Genomic DNA, 18,080 nt, shown 5'->3' with positions numbered 1-18,080 from the left:
AATGGCTCCAGGAGAGGTGGAGTTGGAGATGCCACTGTGCTCAAAGGGCTCCCCACACGTGGCTACGTCTAAGCAACCAAACCTGGTCCTTGTACTTCCTGCCCAGGCTGGTATGTGGGATTAGTGTCTCTGAAAGGAGGATGTTAAAATCAATCGATAGATAGATAGATAGATAGATAGATAGATAGATAGATAGATAGATAGGTAAATAAATAAGTACCTACATCTCAAGAAGCTGTAGGCTGTCAGGATGCAAAGCCTTCCTGCTGTGCATCTGAGAGGACTAGTTAAGCTCTACCTGCACAACTCGAACCAAAGAAATGGGTGGTCACAGCCCCTTTGAAAACGCACATTTAAACATTCAAAATGATCAGACATGTCACAGCTTTAAAAGCAAGGCAAGGTGTCAGTAATGATTTTGATTTACGTAAAAGCGTGCTACTTGTCACCTTGCATTTTCAATTTCCTATCAGTCAGCCTCCTCCGGTAAAGATGTAACATTGGGCTCCTCTTGAGATGCTTTCCTTCAGACTTTTGTTATGTTTCCTCCTGCTCTATCGGTTTGTTTTCTGCAGTGCTAGGAAGCAGCTGTGCATTTCATGGCCAGTCTGAAACCCCATGTAGATTGAAGAAGTGCTGAGTAATGGGGGGGGTGGGGGAGTGGGGTTCAGAGCTCAGATGTTGAGACTATTTGAGAGTCTTGTTCTATCATATTGGTTTGGGGTCTTGCTCTAATTATTCTATTCTATTCCTTTTCCTGTTTTATTCATCCTAGTATCTGAGACTCAAATTTATCCCACCTTGTGTAACAGGTCATGTAGTAAATCTAGAGATAGGCATCTTCAGGAGGGGAATGAATCTTATTTTAATTGCCCTCTGAAGGAACCTGTGTCTCTCTGCTGATGGGGAGAATGTCCCCAACTCCATACACCTCTGTACCTGCCACTGAGGTTCTGCAGGTGAATAATCATGGTAACACAGGTCAACACTTTTGTTTTCCAGATTTCTGAGAAGCCCATTCAGCCTGTAGAGACCTACATGCTTTTGTAAGAAACCCTTTTGGGGGGGAGGCTGGAGAAAAGGGAGAAGGGAAGAGCTACCCCTGTTTCAGGCAGACCCTGTTTGAACTGCTGGTGTTTATCGGGGCTCTGTCAATAGGAGAGATGAAGTCAGGCATGTTCAGGGGCCAGTACCTAGTGGTTAAGCTGGAGCCACCAGAGGACATGTACTTTACAGCTGCAAGTTGTTCCAGCAAAACCAAGGCTGAGGTTGTACCTGGAGATGCCCTCAGGATCAAGGCAGCACTGTCAGGAGAAGGCTTCACTGTTTTACACCAACAGTTTGCCTCTTGGCCCCGCTGTGGCATGCAGTCCTTCAGGCAGAAAGCGGAGGGGGGGTGGGGGGGGGGGGAGCTCTGCCAGCTTCGCAGGTCGCCTTTCAGAGCCACAGCCCGAAGACTTCATGTCATTTTGCTTCTCTTAGTGATGGACAGTGGTTGCCCCTCCTTGAATGGTCCTTTCTGCCACAAGCATGGCAGCTCTGCAGAAACAGCAGCCGACAAGGAGATGGAGCAGCCAGATGCTGATCATGGAGAGGACATGAGTACAAAAAAGACAAAACCCGATGAGAAGCTGTACTTCTGCAACATGGCCTTGCCAAGTCTTCTTCCGCCTCTATTGCAAGGACCACAGCAAGCAATCTGACAGCAGGTCTGAACGCATCCACATCTTTTCTATCTACCCTCAAGCCTCACAAGGCAAAGCGGGCCAGGGCTGAACGGTGGGCATGTGCCAAGACACACACAAGCCTTCTTCAGCGGGAGGGAGAGCTGCGCTTCTCTGAACCCACGTGAACTTTTGATTATCAATAACCAGAGTTATTGGGTTTTGTTTGAAATCGGCTGTAGCAGCTGCAATGCATTCATGTCCAGCTCAAGGAATGCCTAATGCAAGCATAAATCTTCTGAAATATTTATAGTATACATGTCTCAACATGTCCTATATTTATGGGCAAACCATTTAAATGAATATCTGATAAGGAAAAAGACTATTAAGTTGAGAAAAATCTTCCCTTCCCAGCAGGGCTGCAATGAGTATTTGAGCAGCTAAATGAATAAATCTGCTTGGCACTAATATATCAATGCTGCATGTTCTATAAACTTTTCATGGAGAAGAATATAAATATCTGACAAAGAAATAATCCTATTAAAGAAGAAAATTGACTGCAACTCAGAGCCATATGGATAACAGGTCTTTGCAGCATTATCTGCTGGGTCTTTGATTCTCTGTCTTTACAAACTTTTTTTCCCCCTTCAACCTTAGGGAATCTTTTCTGAAAACATCCCCATTTAAAGCAAAGTAGCCAGAAAATCTTTCACAGTTCTAGAAAGGACTCTTTAGCCAAGGAGGGATTTCACACAGCTTTAAGGACTGAAGGGATTATTTCATACTTGTAGTTTGACTTTCTATATTGCACTGATCAGTGACTCACGCAGCGGTTCATGCATCAATTTTATTACCTGGATGGGGGTGCTGATGCGTTTTGAAGTAGCGAGACTAAAAGCATGTGAGGGGATAAAAGCACATTTGCTCCCTCCCTCCGGCAGAGCAGCCAGGTTTTGAAGCTCAGCACAAACCATGGCCACTTGCAAGCCATGAGCAGCAGAAAGCAGAGCTGGCTTGTGTACCACTCCAAGCAAAGCATCAGTGCTTTGGTGCATGACCGATGCCCTCGCCTTGCACCAAGGGAGCAGGCATCCCAGCCCATCAGGTAGTCCAAATTTCCAGAAAGGTGTTTGAAGACCAATTCACTCAGTTAGTGAGGCTCCTCAGTTTTCCTCACTAGCAAAGTATGGGTCTGGTTGTGGTCTTCTGGGTTTTGCTTTCGTAACTTTTCGTAAATTCAAGCATGAGAAAACACGTAGCAATTTCATAAGCCCTGTAAAACCAATTCTTCAGGCAAAAGCTAATGGTTTCCACTGCTAAACAAATGGACAGCCCTCCCCCCTGCCCCCCCGCCCCCCCCCCTCTGCTGGGGATTCACATGTGCTACCGTGTGAGTCAGGGTAGGCTGAGAAAATTGGAAAACTCACAATACTGTTAAATACAACTGGGATTTTCAAAGGCACCTGAGTGTAGTAAGTGAATCTTACAGGATTTATGCAACCTCATTCTTTTCTGAGAATCTGAGTGGAAAATAAAGTGGTATATGCATGCTCAGAAACTTTTCTATTAACAAAAAGCTCCCGTTGGGTGGAAACTGGAAGTGATGGGAGTCAGAGTGGGGGGGACCTGCTGTTTTCCTGTGGGTCGGTAGCAGCCTCCATGCCTCCCCCTCCCAGTGTGGGTCAGGGGCTGGGTTCACGTGTGCCCCAACTGAAACATTTGCTTTCAGGCACAACCCAAAGAATTATTAAAACACAGAATGAGCCTGCCTCTGTGCATCAGGATATACCCAAATAAGAATCAATACCTACAGAATTAGTTCTCACCCCAGGATGCACCCTGCCAGCTATCTCAGGAGGTTTGTGTTGGATTTGGGTTTTGATACCCTTGATAGTCACTGTGCAAAGAGCCAGTTTGGGTAAAGCTGTCCGTCTTAGGGCTGGGGGGACTCGGGAACGTAAAGTCCTTGCTTCTGCTTCCAGTGCTGCCTCTCTCCACTTTACCCCAACACACTGCTCGGGCACAGATTGCCCAGGTAAAAGTTCTCCTCGGTTTTGTGCCCTTCAAGCCACCACCCCAAACTAAGCTGCAGAAAACCATTGCTCCTGAGGAACAGGAGGTGCTGCTGAAGAGGAAGGATGGTCTCCCAAAAGATGCTTCGTAATAAACTCATTGGAGACGGTTTTGTTTGCAGGCATCTTTCTTGAAAGCGAGTTTATTTATGGGGAAGAACAGAAGTTGCAGTCTGGCAGGGAAATCTTCCCAACATATTTGGCAACCCCACAGAAGCATAAATCTGGGTAGCATCCCTTCCTACAGCTTGGCTCCCCCCGTAGTCCCTGAAGGCATGACGATGCACAGGGAAGGCTTGCTGCTGCACGAGTGCTGGTGACACGGAGGGGACGGGCTTCCCTCCATGCTCTGGCGCAAGGGGCACTTGGAGCTGCAGGGACCACAGAAACTCTGCTCTGCCTCTCCTAGGAGAGCAGCTATGAAGGGAGCAGCACGAGTTAAAGGGAGAAAGAATGATTACCACAAGCAAATAGGTTACCAACAGCACCTTCTGCCCTGCGATTCCAGTGAGGTTTTCTAAGTAGGAGCAGTATGGCACACAAAACCAGCGAGCCAAATCCCGTGCATCTGGTCAACAGGTAACACCGATGCTTGTGTAGCTTTGGAGACCAGGGAGTGGGGTGTGACAAAGGCAGGAGAACAGGGCAGGGCAGCTTTGGGGGTTGGCATCACCTTAAAATGAAAACCAAACCATGTCCTAAGACAACAACCTCAATGGACCTTTGTCATCTGGATTTAAACTTTTTTAAATGATGCCAAGCCAGAGGCTGGGGACAATGTGACCTTTCTCTTCTTTCTCTGGCTTTCTCCAAGTCCCATATGACTCCTATAATACAAAACGTATCACTGCTGCTGTGAGCTTTTCCTTCTGGTTTTTTTTCTTGTCTTAGTATCTCTCCCTCCTTACTCCCCATGCAATGAGGAGCTGGTTCAGCCATCTAAGGCTGCTTTTGTGAAACAAAGTCCCTTTGTAAAATTGCTCCAAGCCTGCAACCAAGTGAGGCAGTCAAGCACAAGGGAACCCCAAAGCTGCTGCAAGTTTGCAGGGCTTGGGATGGCTGGCAAGCATGGCCCTTGGCTTTGTCCTCCAGTGGTGAAGGTGCCTGAAGAAGACTCTGGTCCAGAAATAGAAAAGAACATTTTCTAATGTTGCTGTTTATTTTCATCCCCTTTTACGCATTCATTAGGCTCGGTTGGTAGGCAGGGAAGCAGCCCAGGACTTTGAAATCAGCTGGGGTAACAGCCACTCCAGCTTGTTTCAGGAAACTTTTCTTTCCCATCTGCAGTGGCCTCCAAGATATCATCAAATACAATTACTTTTTTTTTTTCTTAAACCTTCAGTATTTCAAGACCCGAGGTATAAAGGATACCGTTAATACGCATGCCTTTGTTAGCTCATATTTTTTCAAAAGCTCTAACTGTTATCCCTCTTTTTTTGCCTCTTGAATAGCAGATTTGGAAGCTGGAGAACATCAGCTGTTTGCCAGACGCCAAGGCAGACCCAGTCTTGTCCTCTAAACCCCAACCACGTCCGCGTGCTGGGGACCCAGCAATACCTTCAAGCCTGTTTGGTTTTTTTTTATATGTCACGGGTAAGCAAGAGTAACGTTATCCTCCTCGCCGCTGTGAATCCTGCCTCAGTCGCACAGTGAGCCCAGGGATGTCTCGGTGCAGGAGCCGAGGGGCTCCCCCTAGTCCTGCCCCCCACAGAGGTCATGGGCATAGAGGGACGCACCACCAGCACCCATGGGCTTGTGAGCAGCGTCATTTGGTATTTTAGGATGGCCTCAAATATAAGAGAGGTGTTTTTCCACTTTCCATTATTAACACTGAATGTCAATGAAAGGGTTTATTTCCTCTTTTTTTGCTCTGGTGAGATCTGCAGGAATGTTGACCCAAACCCAAAATATCTTTCAATACTTTCAGTGTCTGAACTGGAAAAACCAAACAAACAAGCAAACAAGCAAACAAGCAAACAAACAAACAAGCAAACAAACACAAGCTTAGCTCTCAGCTCTGCTTCTGGGGTAGTAGATACATCTCTTAGCCCGTTGCAAGGCTATAGCTGAGTCCTCAAGGATCTTCTGTTTCTCCTTATTTCACATCCTGCCAATCCCCCTCCTCTCTCCTGCAGCTCGGTAGGGGGGATGGGGGAAGAATGGGCAGAAATAAGCCTTTTGCTCGGGCAAGCTCCAGCTTTTTGCTTTTGCTCCTTGCCTAACACCACGGCACTTGTTTGTCTCAGATTTACTTTTTTTGCTTGCAAACCTTTAAAACTGGAGTTTGTGTCCCAGGATCAAGCCACTCAGCCTGTAGCTTTTCCCTATGGGCAGTGTAGAGCCAGGCTTGCATGCCCCCATCCCATGTCCCACCACAGAGGTCCCCACTCAGGACATCCCACACCTCCTCCAAGGATATGCAGCATAAAGGCGATTTGACTGCTTCTTTTGAGGCTCTTTGAACAGAAAAAGCAGCAAAATGTGGGGCTTTGCAGTGAGAAATTTTGGAATTACGTCCAGCCAGGGGTACCCCATAAATTGCTTGCGGGAAGTGAAAGGGCTGAAGCTGGCTGAGAGAGCGCAGGAGCTGGCTGCTGCTCATTGCTGAGGTCCTCTGTGAGGTCCGCAGCTGAAATAACTCCAACCATCCCCTTGCTTTAAATTTTAACAACCTTTTCCATGCTTCTAACCACAAATCATCATTTTGAAATGTTCCTTAAGATTAGGAACTGCATGCTTGATTGCATTGCAGATGGGAAGAGCATGATGAAAAATGGAAAAAAAAGAAAAAGGAAAAAAAAAAAACCACAAAAAATCCACTCACAGCTTGAGAAGCCCAGAAATAATGATCTGGGTGCAGGAGTTTTATATAAGTCAAGGAAAGAAGAAACTTTAGACTAAAAGGACAGTGTGATAACTCCACAATCAGACGGCAGGTTTTAAATGAGCTCAGCATCTTGCCTGAGAAGGAAATCTCCTGATAAATTCCCACTCCAGCTGGCTAATGGCTTAAGTACGCAGTTCAATGAGGAAATAAAATTGATCCAAACCAGACATTCCTGCATCAAATCTCGGCTGAAAAGTCTTGATCCTGCTTCTACCGACATTAGGATCAGCTTTCCCATGAACTTTGGTGAGGAGAGATTGTACTGCAAAAATCTTTGATGAAAACTTTCCAAAGGTAAGCGAGGAAGAGTGGCAGCTATGGAAATGACCGAACAGAATAAGGCGAGGGAAACGGAGACCTTGATCCAGCGAACAGCTTGTTGACATGTTTAACTTTGAAGTGAACTGGCTTCTAAAGCATGCAGAGTTAAATAGATGCATCAGTCACCTCCTAGGATCAAAGCTGAGGTGAGTGACAGCCTGGCCCCCAGGCACCAGAAAAGGAATTATTATTATTTTTTTTTTAATTAGCCAAGAGAAAGAGGCTGAGGTAGCCAGGGGAGGAGTGCAGCCAATGTTGCCTATGTTTCTTTGGCTCTGTTGCAGCTCAGAGACACACAGCATCCAAAAAAAAAAAATATCTGGTTTTGTGAAGGTCAAGTCAAAATCGCTAACTCGGAGAGAAAGCAAGCCTGGAAGTATCACAAGGGTGAAAAATTAAATTGGTAAGATGTAGCATGCGGACACAGCTCCAGAAAGACCTGAGTGAAGAGAAGACAACTCCAGCCTTCCTTCTCTAACAGATAATACTTAATTGGCCACTAAATCTAATGCATCAGGGAATTGTTTGAGTGGAAACAGTGATGCAATGCTTATATATTATTTTGCTCCATGGTAAGCTCCAAAGCAAGCTAAGGGATCTGCCATCACGATTCTCACTGGACAGCTCATCTCTTTGCAGATATCTCTTTGAAGATATTTCAGTGACTGAGTAGATGTGAATCTTTAGCTTCTATTAGTGCTGACAGAAACTGTGGTTGCACTCCCAATAATAAAGCAATTTTTCTTTTGAGCTCTCCCATTTCCAGAATTATGACATTACTGCCCAATGGTCTGCAAAGAGAGAGAAAAAAAGGGTATGTCGCACAAAGTTTTGCACATTTTTACACAAAAATCTAACCAGAGAGGAAAAATAAAGCCAGGGTGAGGAGATGATACAGAAGCAGAGTGAAGAATGATGATAGCAAACTCTGCAAATCCCTCTGAGGAGGAGAAGGAAGACATGTTAACTGAATATTTAACTGTGGATTTCGACCTAAGTTCCAAATGCTGAATTCTTGTTCCAAATACGTAGTTACCATAGTCACCTGTATGGGATAAGTTACTATTTTTGTCATCCTGTCTGCATGGTGTTTGTCACTAGGATCTGAGCAAACCAACGTACTGCTGCTCTAAACGCAGCTGCACTGGTGAGAGCCCTGGCACTGCTGCTAGCACTGCCACTAACGTTACACCCAAAGCCTTTTTTATAGGCAAAAAGGAAGCAGGGTAAGTAAAGAAAAGAATTTACTGCTAATATAATTTGCAATCTTAATATTCTACTTCGAGGATTATTATTATTATTAGCCTAGTTCTAATTGTTATAGAAAAGGACAAATTGTTAGAGTATTTTTACATGGGGAATGTCTCAATGAAAGCAATAATACAATTTTATTAGTACTATGCATGTTGCTTAATTTCTATCCCTTTTCCCCAGTGCTGTGCTCACATTTCCATTGCTCACCCAGGTCTCAGAGTCAGTAGCTTCAGCGCTGCCAGGGTTTCCATCTCTGGAAACTGAGCATCACCACTGGAGCATCCTGCATCCTGCCCACTACCGCAGCACAGGCACTGGGGTGACGAAGCACGAGCAAAGCTGTTTAGTGCCACTGAATGCCACCCTGGGGGTGCAAAAGCAGTGGGGCAAGGGGCATCCCTGGGAACTCACAGGCCTGCAGAGGCAACAGCAGGGAAATGGATGAGCCTGAGGTTTGAAGCCCCGTCTGAGCATCTCCAATCCCATGCAAAGATGAGGGGGAGCTGGCAAGTGGCTCGGTTGGTGCTCCACATTTATGCAGCAAAAACTACCCATGTCATTCTCAGGATTTACCAAAAGGTAATTATGTCATTCAATGTGCCAATCAAATGAAGTTTTCAGGCAGTAACTTCTGGTTTCCAATTCTCTGGAAAACACAAAGCCATGCATTCCTGTATGGGATGTGGTAGCTGGTGTGCACAGGGAAGGCTCAGTGAGCAGGCAGCTGCTTTTGACAAAACCAAAACACTTTGACCAAAAAACTGGAGAGGTACTTAAAAAAAGCACAGAAAGTAGCTGTCTGCTCTATTAAAATGGTTAGTAATAATAGCAATAACAATAATAGTAATAATAATAGTAATAGGTTTTGGCAGCTGTTGAGGAGCCTGACATCCTGTCCTCATCCCCTGACCAAACAACCTGGGCAAGAAGCAAGAGCTTTTTTAAAGATGCCAGGAGCTGACTTATTACGCACTCTTTGTTGGAAACAAACCCAAATTTGCATAAAACACTTCCAAGAGATAAATTCAAGACTGCTCAGTGATGGCTTTAATTAAAGCTTCCTCATAACTGTTTCTTCCACTACTTTGCTTGGTCCTGGGGTGTTTCCCAGAACCTGCACGTGGTCCACCACTCTTGGTGGAGACACTTGGGGTGCTGATGGTGCACCATCATCATCATCCTCACAAACGAATATCAATATCCTGGTCTACCAAGGGTAGAGAGATACAGTCATACCTTTGGAAAAGCATCACCGAAGTATTCCTGGCACATGCAGATAACCCGGAGTCAGCAAGATTATTCTGAGAGCTACGAGCTTCTAGTGGATTCAGCTCAAGTGAGTTTTGAGATTGAATACAAGGATTGAAACCCACAGGCAGGCAACTGTGGGGCTTCACAGCTGGTGGGGTCCCAGGGATGCGCAGCCCACTTCTCCCATCAGTAGTTCATGCCACCGGGTGGGAGCTTCAGGTAAGGAAGAGTGAAAGGCAGCGGAGCGCTTTATAATCCTCTTGCTGTTGTTGCAAAAGGAGAAAAAGAAGAAAAAAATCAGCAGGGAGGAGAGGGGTTGTGTTTCTACCATTAAGAGCTCATACAAAATATTTATTGTTAAATAAATTAATTGTTCATTCCTTTTGCATAGAATTTATTTTTTTGTTCCTGCTGCTTTACAGCTCTCATTTGCTTTGATGTTAAAACTATGGGTCAGTTCTCTGAAGGGAAAATTTAACAAATTTTGCTTCTAGCCCAAAGAGGTGATTAAGACAAGTTAGAGGAATGTTTTCTGGCCAGCTTTTTAAATATAAATAAACCAATTTTGAAAGCACTTTAAGAATCGTCCATCACGATTAATCTTTGGCATGGTTCTTCAGCATACATTAGCATGGAGATGATATTTTAGGATTGAGAATCTATGTTAAATCAGTATCCCCCAGCAGTTTGGCATGCTTCTTTCCTGAGGTTATGTGAAGTTTAACAAGTTGCAGAAGGTCTGCACGACTTGCAGCCACTGAGTGAGGGGAAAAAAAAAAAAAAAAGCAACCCAAAATTTAAGCCCTTAAACTTTTCTGGACTTCAAGGTGTTGCAAAGTGTGACATGATAGCAAAAATAATCTTGATACTCTTTGGAAGCAACCAGGCAGTAGTGGCTCAGCTCTGCTAGCAGGCAAGCACACAGCGTGGTAGCAGCATCCTCACAGCAAGCTGTTTTCTGTAGTTCCTCAAATATATGGTGCCAAGTGACAGGACCATGTCAGCCTCGGTTATACGAGCCCAGGCAACCCCCAGGAGATGATAAGGACACGGGCCATACATCAGCTTTTATGAAAGAAAAAAGATGCTTGGACATCGCTGCCCATTTGTCCTACTGCAGATTCTACCAAGCTTCTTGGAATGAAGTTTTCTTATAAGAAAACATCCATGAGAGTCAACATTATTCTTCTGGATGACTTCAGAGATTTCAGACCACATCCTTAAAGCACTACACCATGCCTGTTTTCAGTATTTTCTTGACTTGTTCATTTGCTACATTGGCATTAACGTTCCTGGACTGGAGTTTGGAACCAGATGAAAGTTCCTGCTGAAGTACAGTAACCCCTTTGCCTCCTCCCTCTGTTTATTTTCCATGAATGACTTGACATTTACCTTGTGCAGGAGATGGTCCCCAGTTACAACATTTATTTCTAATGCCATGATCACTTTGATAGTTCATTTTCATAAAAAGGAATCTATTTATTAGCACTGCCTTGTGATTAAAAAAAAAACAAAACAAAACAAACCAGAACCCAACCCAAGTCAGCGATTTAATTAACTAGTAGCTCTGGCTTGAATATTTCATGGGACCCTGGCTGTGAATCCCTGCAAAGTGAATGTTTTCAGACAACTCACAGAAGCGCTTACTTCAGCGGATTTTCATCAGCCGCGTTAACCGTGTCAGAAATTATTCCACTCTTGCACTACACGGTGGCTTCTTTTTCCTTCGTCTCCCAACAACAGTGTTTACAGTAGCTGCTACAAGTCTTGGATGCCACAGCGAGTCCTTTGGGATGAGCCTGGTGGAGGCAAGAGAGCCTCTACTCTGTTTTCAGCCCAGGCAAACAGCGCAAATCAAGGACAGGAGGAAAAAGCAAGATAAAATGTGCTGCTGGGATGATCCGCTGGGTCATCTCTGGAGCCGCGCATGTGTTCTGGCATGCTTCATCCCACTCCTTGACCATCTCTCACCTGACAGCTTTGCATTCGCTTTATATCGAACTTCTCCCAAGTCCACTCACTGTTTTCAATACAGCAACAGGCAGCTCTGTTCGGAGAGCAGAGGACGCAGGTAGAGCCATATTTTCTCCTACCAGCATGAAAAGCCTATCTGCAAGAGGAAATGGGACTCGATTTAATCCCATCTCTCTCATCCTCATTCTTTTTAAAAAGGAAAAAAAAAAAAAAAAAAAAAGGAAAAAAAAAAAAAAAGATACAGCTAATTACTGCTAAGTTTACCTACCCAGGGGGAATCCTTTACCCTGCCCAGGACTTACTCTGTGGACACTGTCCATTCCAGGATGCCACTGGTGGCTCCAGTTGGAACAGGAGGTAGAAAAGGATAGGCTGGATATATTACTGGATGGTACCACCTCATCCTCAGAAGCCTGTCCTCTGCCTCTGGAGCATCTCAAACCACCTTTCTGGGCATGGGCAAATTTGTCTGAGCCATCAGAGATGTGACAATCATCTTTGCCCATACAACACCCTTCTCATGGCCACACGAACCCAGGTCATGAGCCCAGGCTCTTGGCAGAACACGTTACTTAAGAGCATCAGCACAGTGACATGTCCTGTGTTTGACTGCAGATTTTACTCATCACGAGGCAGACACGCTTAAATTAAGCGGGGAGCGGACAATTCTCTGGCCCTGAAGCCCAGTCCTTACTCCTGTGAGTGCCTCCTATCTATTGCCAATCTGTAAAGATGGGAAGCTATGACTTCTTTTAGCTTCTTCTATTTTCTATTGTTCCTGAAAGTGAGTTTAATACAGACTAATTTCCAGTGCTGAAACGCAGAAGGAAAGTCAATCAGGGAAGCAGATAAAGATGTAACCATTAATATTAACAGTCCAGAACTATTAGCTTTCACTGCCTCAGAATAGAAAGCAATCCCCAGGGCACAAGCTGGCTTGCCTCCCACCAAATATAGTTAGAGATTTATCCTTCAGTGTCCTTTGTACTTTCTGCATTTCAATGGCAATATATCTAGGAGGGAGCATCATTTGACCCAGCAAGGGAGACAGAGGTATAGAAAGCCAAGGTGCCCAAGCCAGAGATCCACAAAAGACGTTCAAAGCCTCTGTTAAGTAGCTCCCAGGGGAGAGCAGCAACACCAAGGACTTCAAAACTCCATAGGGAGCACCGCAGCAGCAAAATCCTGGTGATTAATTGCAGCAAACACCAGCCAAGGGAATACAATTAAAAATCAAATGAAAATGAAAATAAATACCCATCAGGATCCTGCAGAGCTTTGGGAGTCAGGGAGAGGCACCAGAAACTCTGGATCCAGCAATCACCTGGCACAGCAGCTGCCAGAACGCTGGCTAGAAAAATGGGAGAGGTAGTGAAAAACCATAAGGTCTTGTAAACGGGGCTAACAAAATAAACAGCAGCCCACCCCCACCCCCCCACCCCCTTAAAGCAGCCAAAGAGAGTGGCGGAGAGCAGGCACTGGCACAGCTCTGCATCAGCTGCTTCTCTCACTTGCCCCAACCACCTGGGAACTTCATTGTGCTTCCTTTAACAAGTGGAAATGTCAAGTATAACTGCTGCATGAGTAGACTTCTACAAACAATTTGAATACCTCCCCTCTTTTCATACACCGATCAGGCTAAATTGTTAAATTATAAAGCCATATAGAGAAATGCAGGTTTGTAACAGTAATCTCATTGCCCAGCTTTGCCACTGAATCAGATCATCTCTTTCCCGTGTTATTCAAGCTTCATCTTGAAAGGAGCTGGACACCCTCCTTTCTGTTACCTTGATGGGAAAGCTGTTAGGAAATTGCATTGTTTACAAAAGTGTTAAAAAACCCCAAAAAACCAAAAAAAACCCCACAAAACCCAACTTTTAATTTCAGCCTGTATTTATTCAAGGCCAGCTGGCTTTTTAGAAAGGTGAACTCTCTCATTTCAGGTCAAAGCTTCTCAGTGCTACACATACTGCCTTTATGTGGGTTATCCCACCTTCTGCTGGATCCCCTTAGACTGATCACAGAGGAAAGCAAATACCAAGCTGTCTGGCTCCTAATCTGAATCAATAAATAAGAGAATGGATGGATATACCTTTGCCATCCGCAGCCTGGGCTTAGACCTGGACTGCCTTTGCTGCAGCTGGTAGAAGTGATGCTTTCACAGCTGTCATGGTCTAAGGAGGTAATTGATGCCAGGAAGTGAGGAAGAATAATATCTCTCCATTAGACCAACTGATACATTTATAAGAACCAGACAAACCTGCAGGTCTGAAATTGGAGCAGTAATCTTCAAAGCAAAGAACAATAGTTCTGAATTGAACTCTGTATCTGAAATCAGTTACACCATCTGACAGGTGATTAGGACTTGCAAGTAGGGGGGAAAGGCTTCCAGCCAAGAGAAAGACAAAATCAAAACTGTTCTTGAAACAACTAAAAGTTAGAAGAACAGTCTTATATGTACCTATGCTCATTTATTAGATCACATGAGATTAAAAAACCCAAAAACTATTTAAATTTTCCTGCAAGCTTGCTCAGAGAAGGTAGTGTACATGACCAGGCAATTACAACGCCAAGCATGAGAAACTATATAAATTAGAAGAAGACACGTGAGGCAGGTAAAACGAAGGGCTTGGAGGACAAGACTGTCCTGAAACCCAGGGGGAAGAAAATAAATCCCAGGAAAAGTGAGCTCACTGAATTAGTTATAATTGATAAAGAAGGCCATAGAGAAGGGTAAAGATAACATAAAAAGAACAAGAAATGCTGCAGCGGGGTGTCAGACCCCAGTCCTGCCATTTGCTCTATGCAGCCAAATGGTTCTGCCCCATGGGATCTACGATGTGATTATAAAATAAAAAAGGAACAAAAATGTGGTCTGTCAAAAATACCACTGAGGTTTGAAGTAAGTCCATTTGCTCTTATACCACTAGTTGCAGGATGAACCAGTGATGTTACACAAAAATCTCCTCATCTCTAACACATGCCCGGTGGTCCAAGCGGTGCAGGGTACATCTCAGGGCAGTGACAAAGCATCCTCAGAGTTACAAACAAATAGCCGCTGGAGCTGGGAAAACTATTGGAACACATTAGCCGGTGCTTAGCTGCCAGAAGAAGATAGCACTTGTTAAGTGGTACATCCCCAGGTGGTACATCTCTGATATTCACAGGATATTTACTGTGAAATGAAGCACAGGTTTCACAGATGAGACAAGATATGATAACATACGTAAGAAGCCTTCAAACTTTACTATAATGTCATTATTTGGGAAAAATTGGCTGGTTTTCATAGCAATTTGTTTAAACTATAGCTTGTAGAAGACCGATCCCCTTCTTGGCTCTATAGTCTATTTAAAGCCTGAAAAAATACGACATGTTAATATTTCACCTCTCTGCCTCCTTAACACGGAACTGTATTTCCTAACTATGCCCATATGGCCCTTGTAAAGAACCCGAGTTCATTAGCCAACACTCACAGCTCCAGCTATCAAATCCTGGTTGTGGTTTTATGGACCTACTAGACATAATGTGATAACTCTGACTCACTCTGCCAGCTTCCAGCTGACATTGTTCTTAAATAAAATTAAAAACTGCAACACAGAAGAAAGGCACAGTGGATTTGCCAGCTGTTACTAGGGTTCATAGTTCATGTTCATAGGGTGACTATGGAGCCAAAAGCATTGCAAAACATTATAAACATACCAGAAAAGTAGAGGTTTGACATTTTGTTCCACCGAGACACCATCCATCCTTTTCATCCCTGTATGTCTCTCATTGTTCTTAATGTTTAGGTGATAATCCCTGGCCACAGAGATGCTGAGGATGCTTCTGCAACAGCAGCTGGAGTTCTTCTTTTGTCCAAAGCAGAGGAGGAGGCTTTGGAAAAAAAAAAAAAAAAAAAGGCAGAGTCCTGAGCCTTGTCCATAGAAGCCAGGCTTGATCCTACACTGCCAGAGCTCATGCTGCAACTGGTCCAGCCCCTGGGCAAGTGGTAGAGACCCAGTCTCCAACCAGTTACTTCTCGCCGTGCTCGCACCTCTCTGTTCCCCAGACACTTGTAGCTACATGCTCAATGCCTACATTACTATTTACAGAATGTCTCTTTTGCTTTATCGTTGTGCTAATATTACGCTAGATGTTGCCAAGAGATTCAAAAGCAGATGTTCTCTGTTTTGTGGTGCCTTCAGTCTGCAAAGGAGCCGTCTGTAAATATCTGGTTAGCCAGACATGGATAAAGCCAACACGTGGATTTATTTCCCTATAAGCAAAGTGGAGTCTGAAGGGGGAGATGACACCGATGCCTTCAGAGAGTGCGGAGCAGGTCTCAAGCAGCCATCAGAAAAGTTTTCTTCCTCACCTTGCTTATTTGGGTGAGCATTGATCTGCCTTTCGTTGCACGGACATCTGTATTTTTCTAAGGATTGTTTGCTACAGAACGGATTTTATGTGTGGACGTGCAACCAAGGCTGTTGGTTGTTGGTGACCAGGTCCGAGGGTCAGCACAGAGCAATGCATAGGAGGAACATACTGAAAGGTCTGGGGAGAATGCAGCACTGTGGTGTAGAGCAGAAAGCTCAGCAGGTGTTAGCATTTTAAGATACCGTCACAGCTGTCTGAGTCACCACATGGCCTTTCTGTTGGCATTTTGTGTTCTTCCACTCTTACCTTTGTACACACGCTCCACCCTGATGGGGAGCTAGCACCTGCTTCTCCTGCACCACCTGGCTAGCTGCTTCTACTTCTACTTCAACTTGCCTTTACTCACCAGAACATCTCCGTCCCGCAGAACCTCTCCTTACTGATGCCAGCCTCCACAGTATTGCCATCAGCTGGAGCAAAGGCACTTTAGGGTCCACATCATAAAGGGAGAAATCTTTCCAACAGTAGAGTTTAGCCTGGAATAGGTTGTGTGGGGAACCACCATCACCAAAATTTCTAAGGGCGAAATAGAGAAGCTCTGTTAAGAAAAGATGGGTCTTGGATCAGATCACACTTTGCCATACCTTCTTTTCAAGGGACAGGAGGACCAGGCACATCACTAGCTCTTCGACCTGGCTATTATTTTTCTGACGGAGACATTGGTTGCACATCCACACCTAAAATCCGTCCTGTAGCAAACAATCCTTGGAAAAAACTAGATTTCCATGCCGCAACAGGAAGATCAATGTTCAGCCAAATAAGCAAGGTGAGGAAGAAAACTTTTCTGATGGCTGCTTGAGCATGGGAACATTTTTTACAGCATTATCCACTGAATTAATTTTATTTGCAGCTTAGCCTTAGTTCTTCATTGGAAAGATTTCCACATGACTTGCAGTACTTTCTCATTTGTCTGTACGTCTTGTCAGGATCAGACTTAATTACCTTTCCTTTCAATGTTTTAGAAACTAGCCTGCCCTCCGGTCTTGCATGAAAGTTGTGTTGGCATGGTTACCCAACCCATTACTCCATGAGTATATTGATTGTATTACTTGTACAGCTTGAAATAATTCACTAATACTATCTGTTGAATTGAGAGTTGGAATTATAAATAGCTTCTAACTCCAGAAACCCTGCCTGAAAATGAGAATTGGGAATCAGCTAATATGTAAATATTTTTTTAATGGTTGTTGAAGGAAATACAGAAATGAGGGGCGGCAGTGCTGCAAGACCAGCTCATGGATGAACACACGGGTGTTTGAGCAGCGTGCGGAGGGAATCGCTCAACTCTTGGTGTGTAGGACAGCGAGAGCGAGGGAACGGTTGTGGTGCAGGATCAGAGCAGAGCCAAGCGCGATGCTGCAGCCTCATCCCAACACTCAGGTCCCAGAGGGCCATGGAGTAACGTGCCCCTCAGGACTTTGGCTGAAAATACACTTGAACGAGGGGCTTCCAGAACTAAAAGCTTAGCAAAGGGTAGCACCCCTTAAGCTAAAGCAGACCCTATGCAGGGCAGGTGGTCTACAAACCTCCTCCCCCAGCCCTGCCAAAGCAGCCTCTCTACACCTGACTTTCCTCAGGAGTTGCCAATTACAGCTGCTGGTGGCTTCCTCTCAGCTTCTTGCTTTTGTTTGCCAGGCTAGCACCTCATCAAACATCCCGAAGGGTGAAAAGCTAATGTTCTCATTGCACCACCATGTGTCAGCTCACAGTAAGAAGCTAGAGTGGAATTAACCCTCTGGTAAGTCAGTTCCCATGTGCAAGAGCCTTTGCTGCATAATCACTCTTGATTGCTATTTAGTGGTTGGAACAGAGAGTTGATAATTAGGACTCCTGGGTACTATTTTCAGCTCTGCCAGTGACTCCATGCGTGACCTTGGGCAAGCCACTCAGCCTTATTCTCCTTGTCTATGCCTCATCTTACCCAGCAATAGTGCTTCAAAAAAACTTGCTGGGGAAGTGGGGAGGCTGACCCGTAAAGGGCTCCGGCATGTAAGAATCTGCCACCTGGAGCCATCCCTGTATACCTCATTTACTTCAGCCCCACACCGCTCGCTCTGTGCCCCTTGTGAAGCCGTGAGGACAGACCGGTGCCTTGCACAGTCTCTGCCCCGCGGTCGGGGGCGGCGGCAATATGTGCCCCCCGTGCCATGCCCAGAGGGGTGGCACTGGGTGGCCTCTGGAAGCCCTGGTCCCTTCCAACAGCCTCTCAAGGCAGGCTGCTGCACTACTTCCCGATGCCAA

General features: G+C 45.0%; 1 long non-coding RNA gene across 1 annotated transcript in view; it reads right to left on the bottom strand.

Moving 5' to 3' along the window:
* Nucleotides 1-7,507: 7,507 nt before the first annotated feature.
* LOC308056482 overlaps nt 7,508-18,080 on the bottom strand; it is a 34,442-nt gene continuing 23,869 nt past the window's right edge. Inside the window, exon 3 of the long non-coding RNA XR_013924852.1 lies at nt 7,508-12,774. This is a non-coding gene — a long non-coding RNA (uncharacterized lncRNA). The remainder of the gene's footprint in view (nt 12,775-18,080) is intronic.

This window comes from Falco punctatus, assembly GCF_963210335.1.
Source record: "Falco punctatus genome assembly, chromosome: Z".
In the NCBI taxonomy this organism is placed as follows: domain Eukaryota; kingdom Metazoa; phylum Chordata; class Aves; order Falconiformes; family Falconidae; genus Falco; species Falco punctatus.
This window is presented reverse-complemented; position numbering and strand designations above follow the sequence as displayed.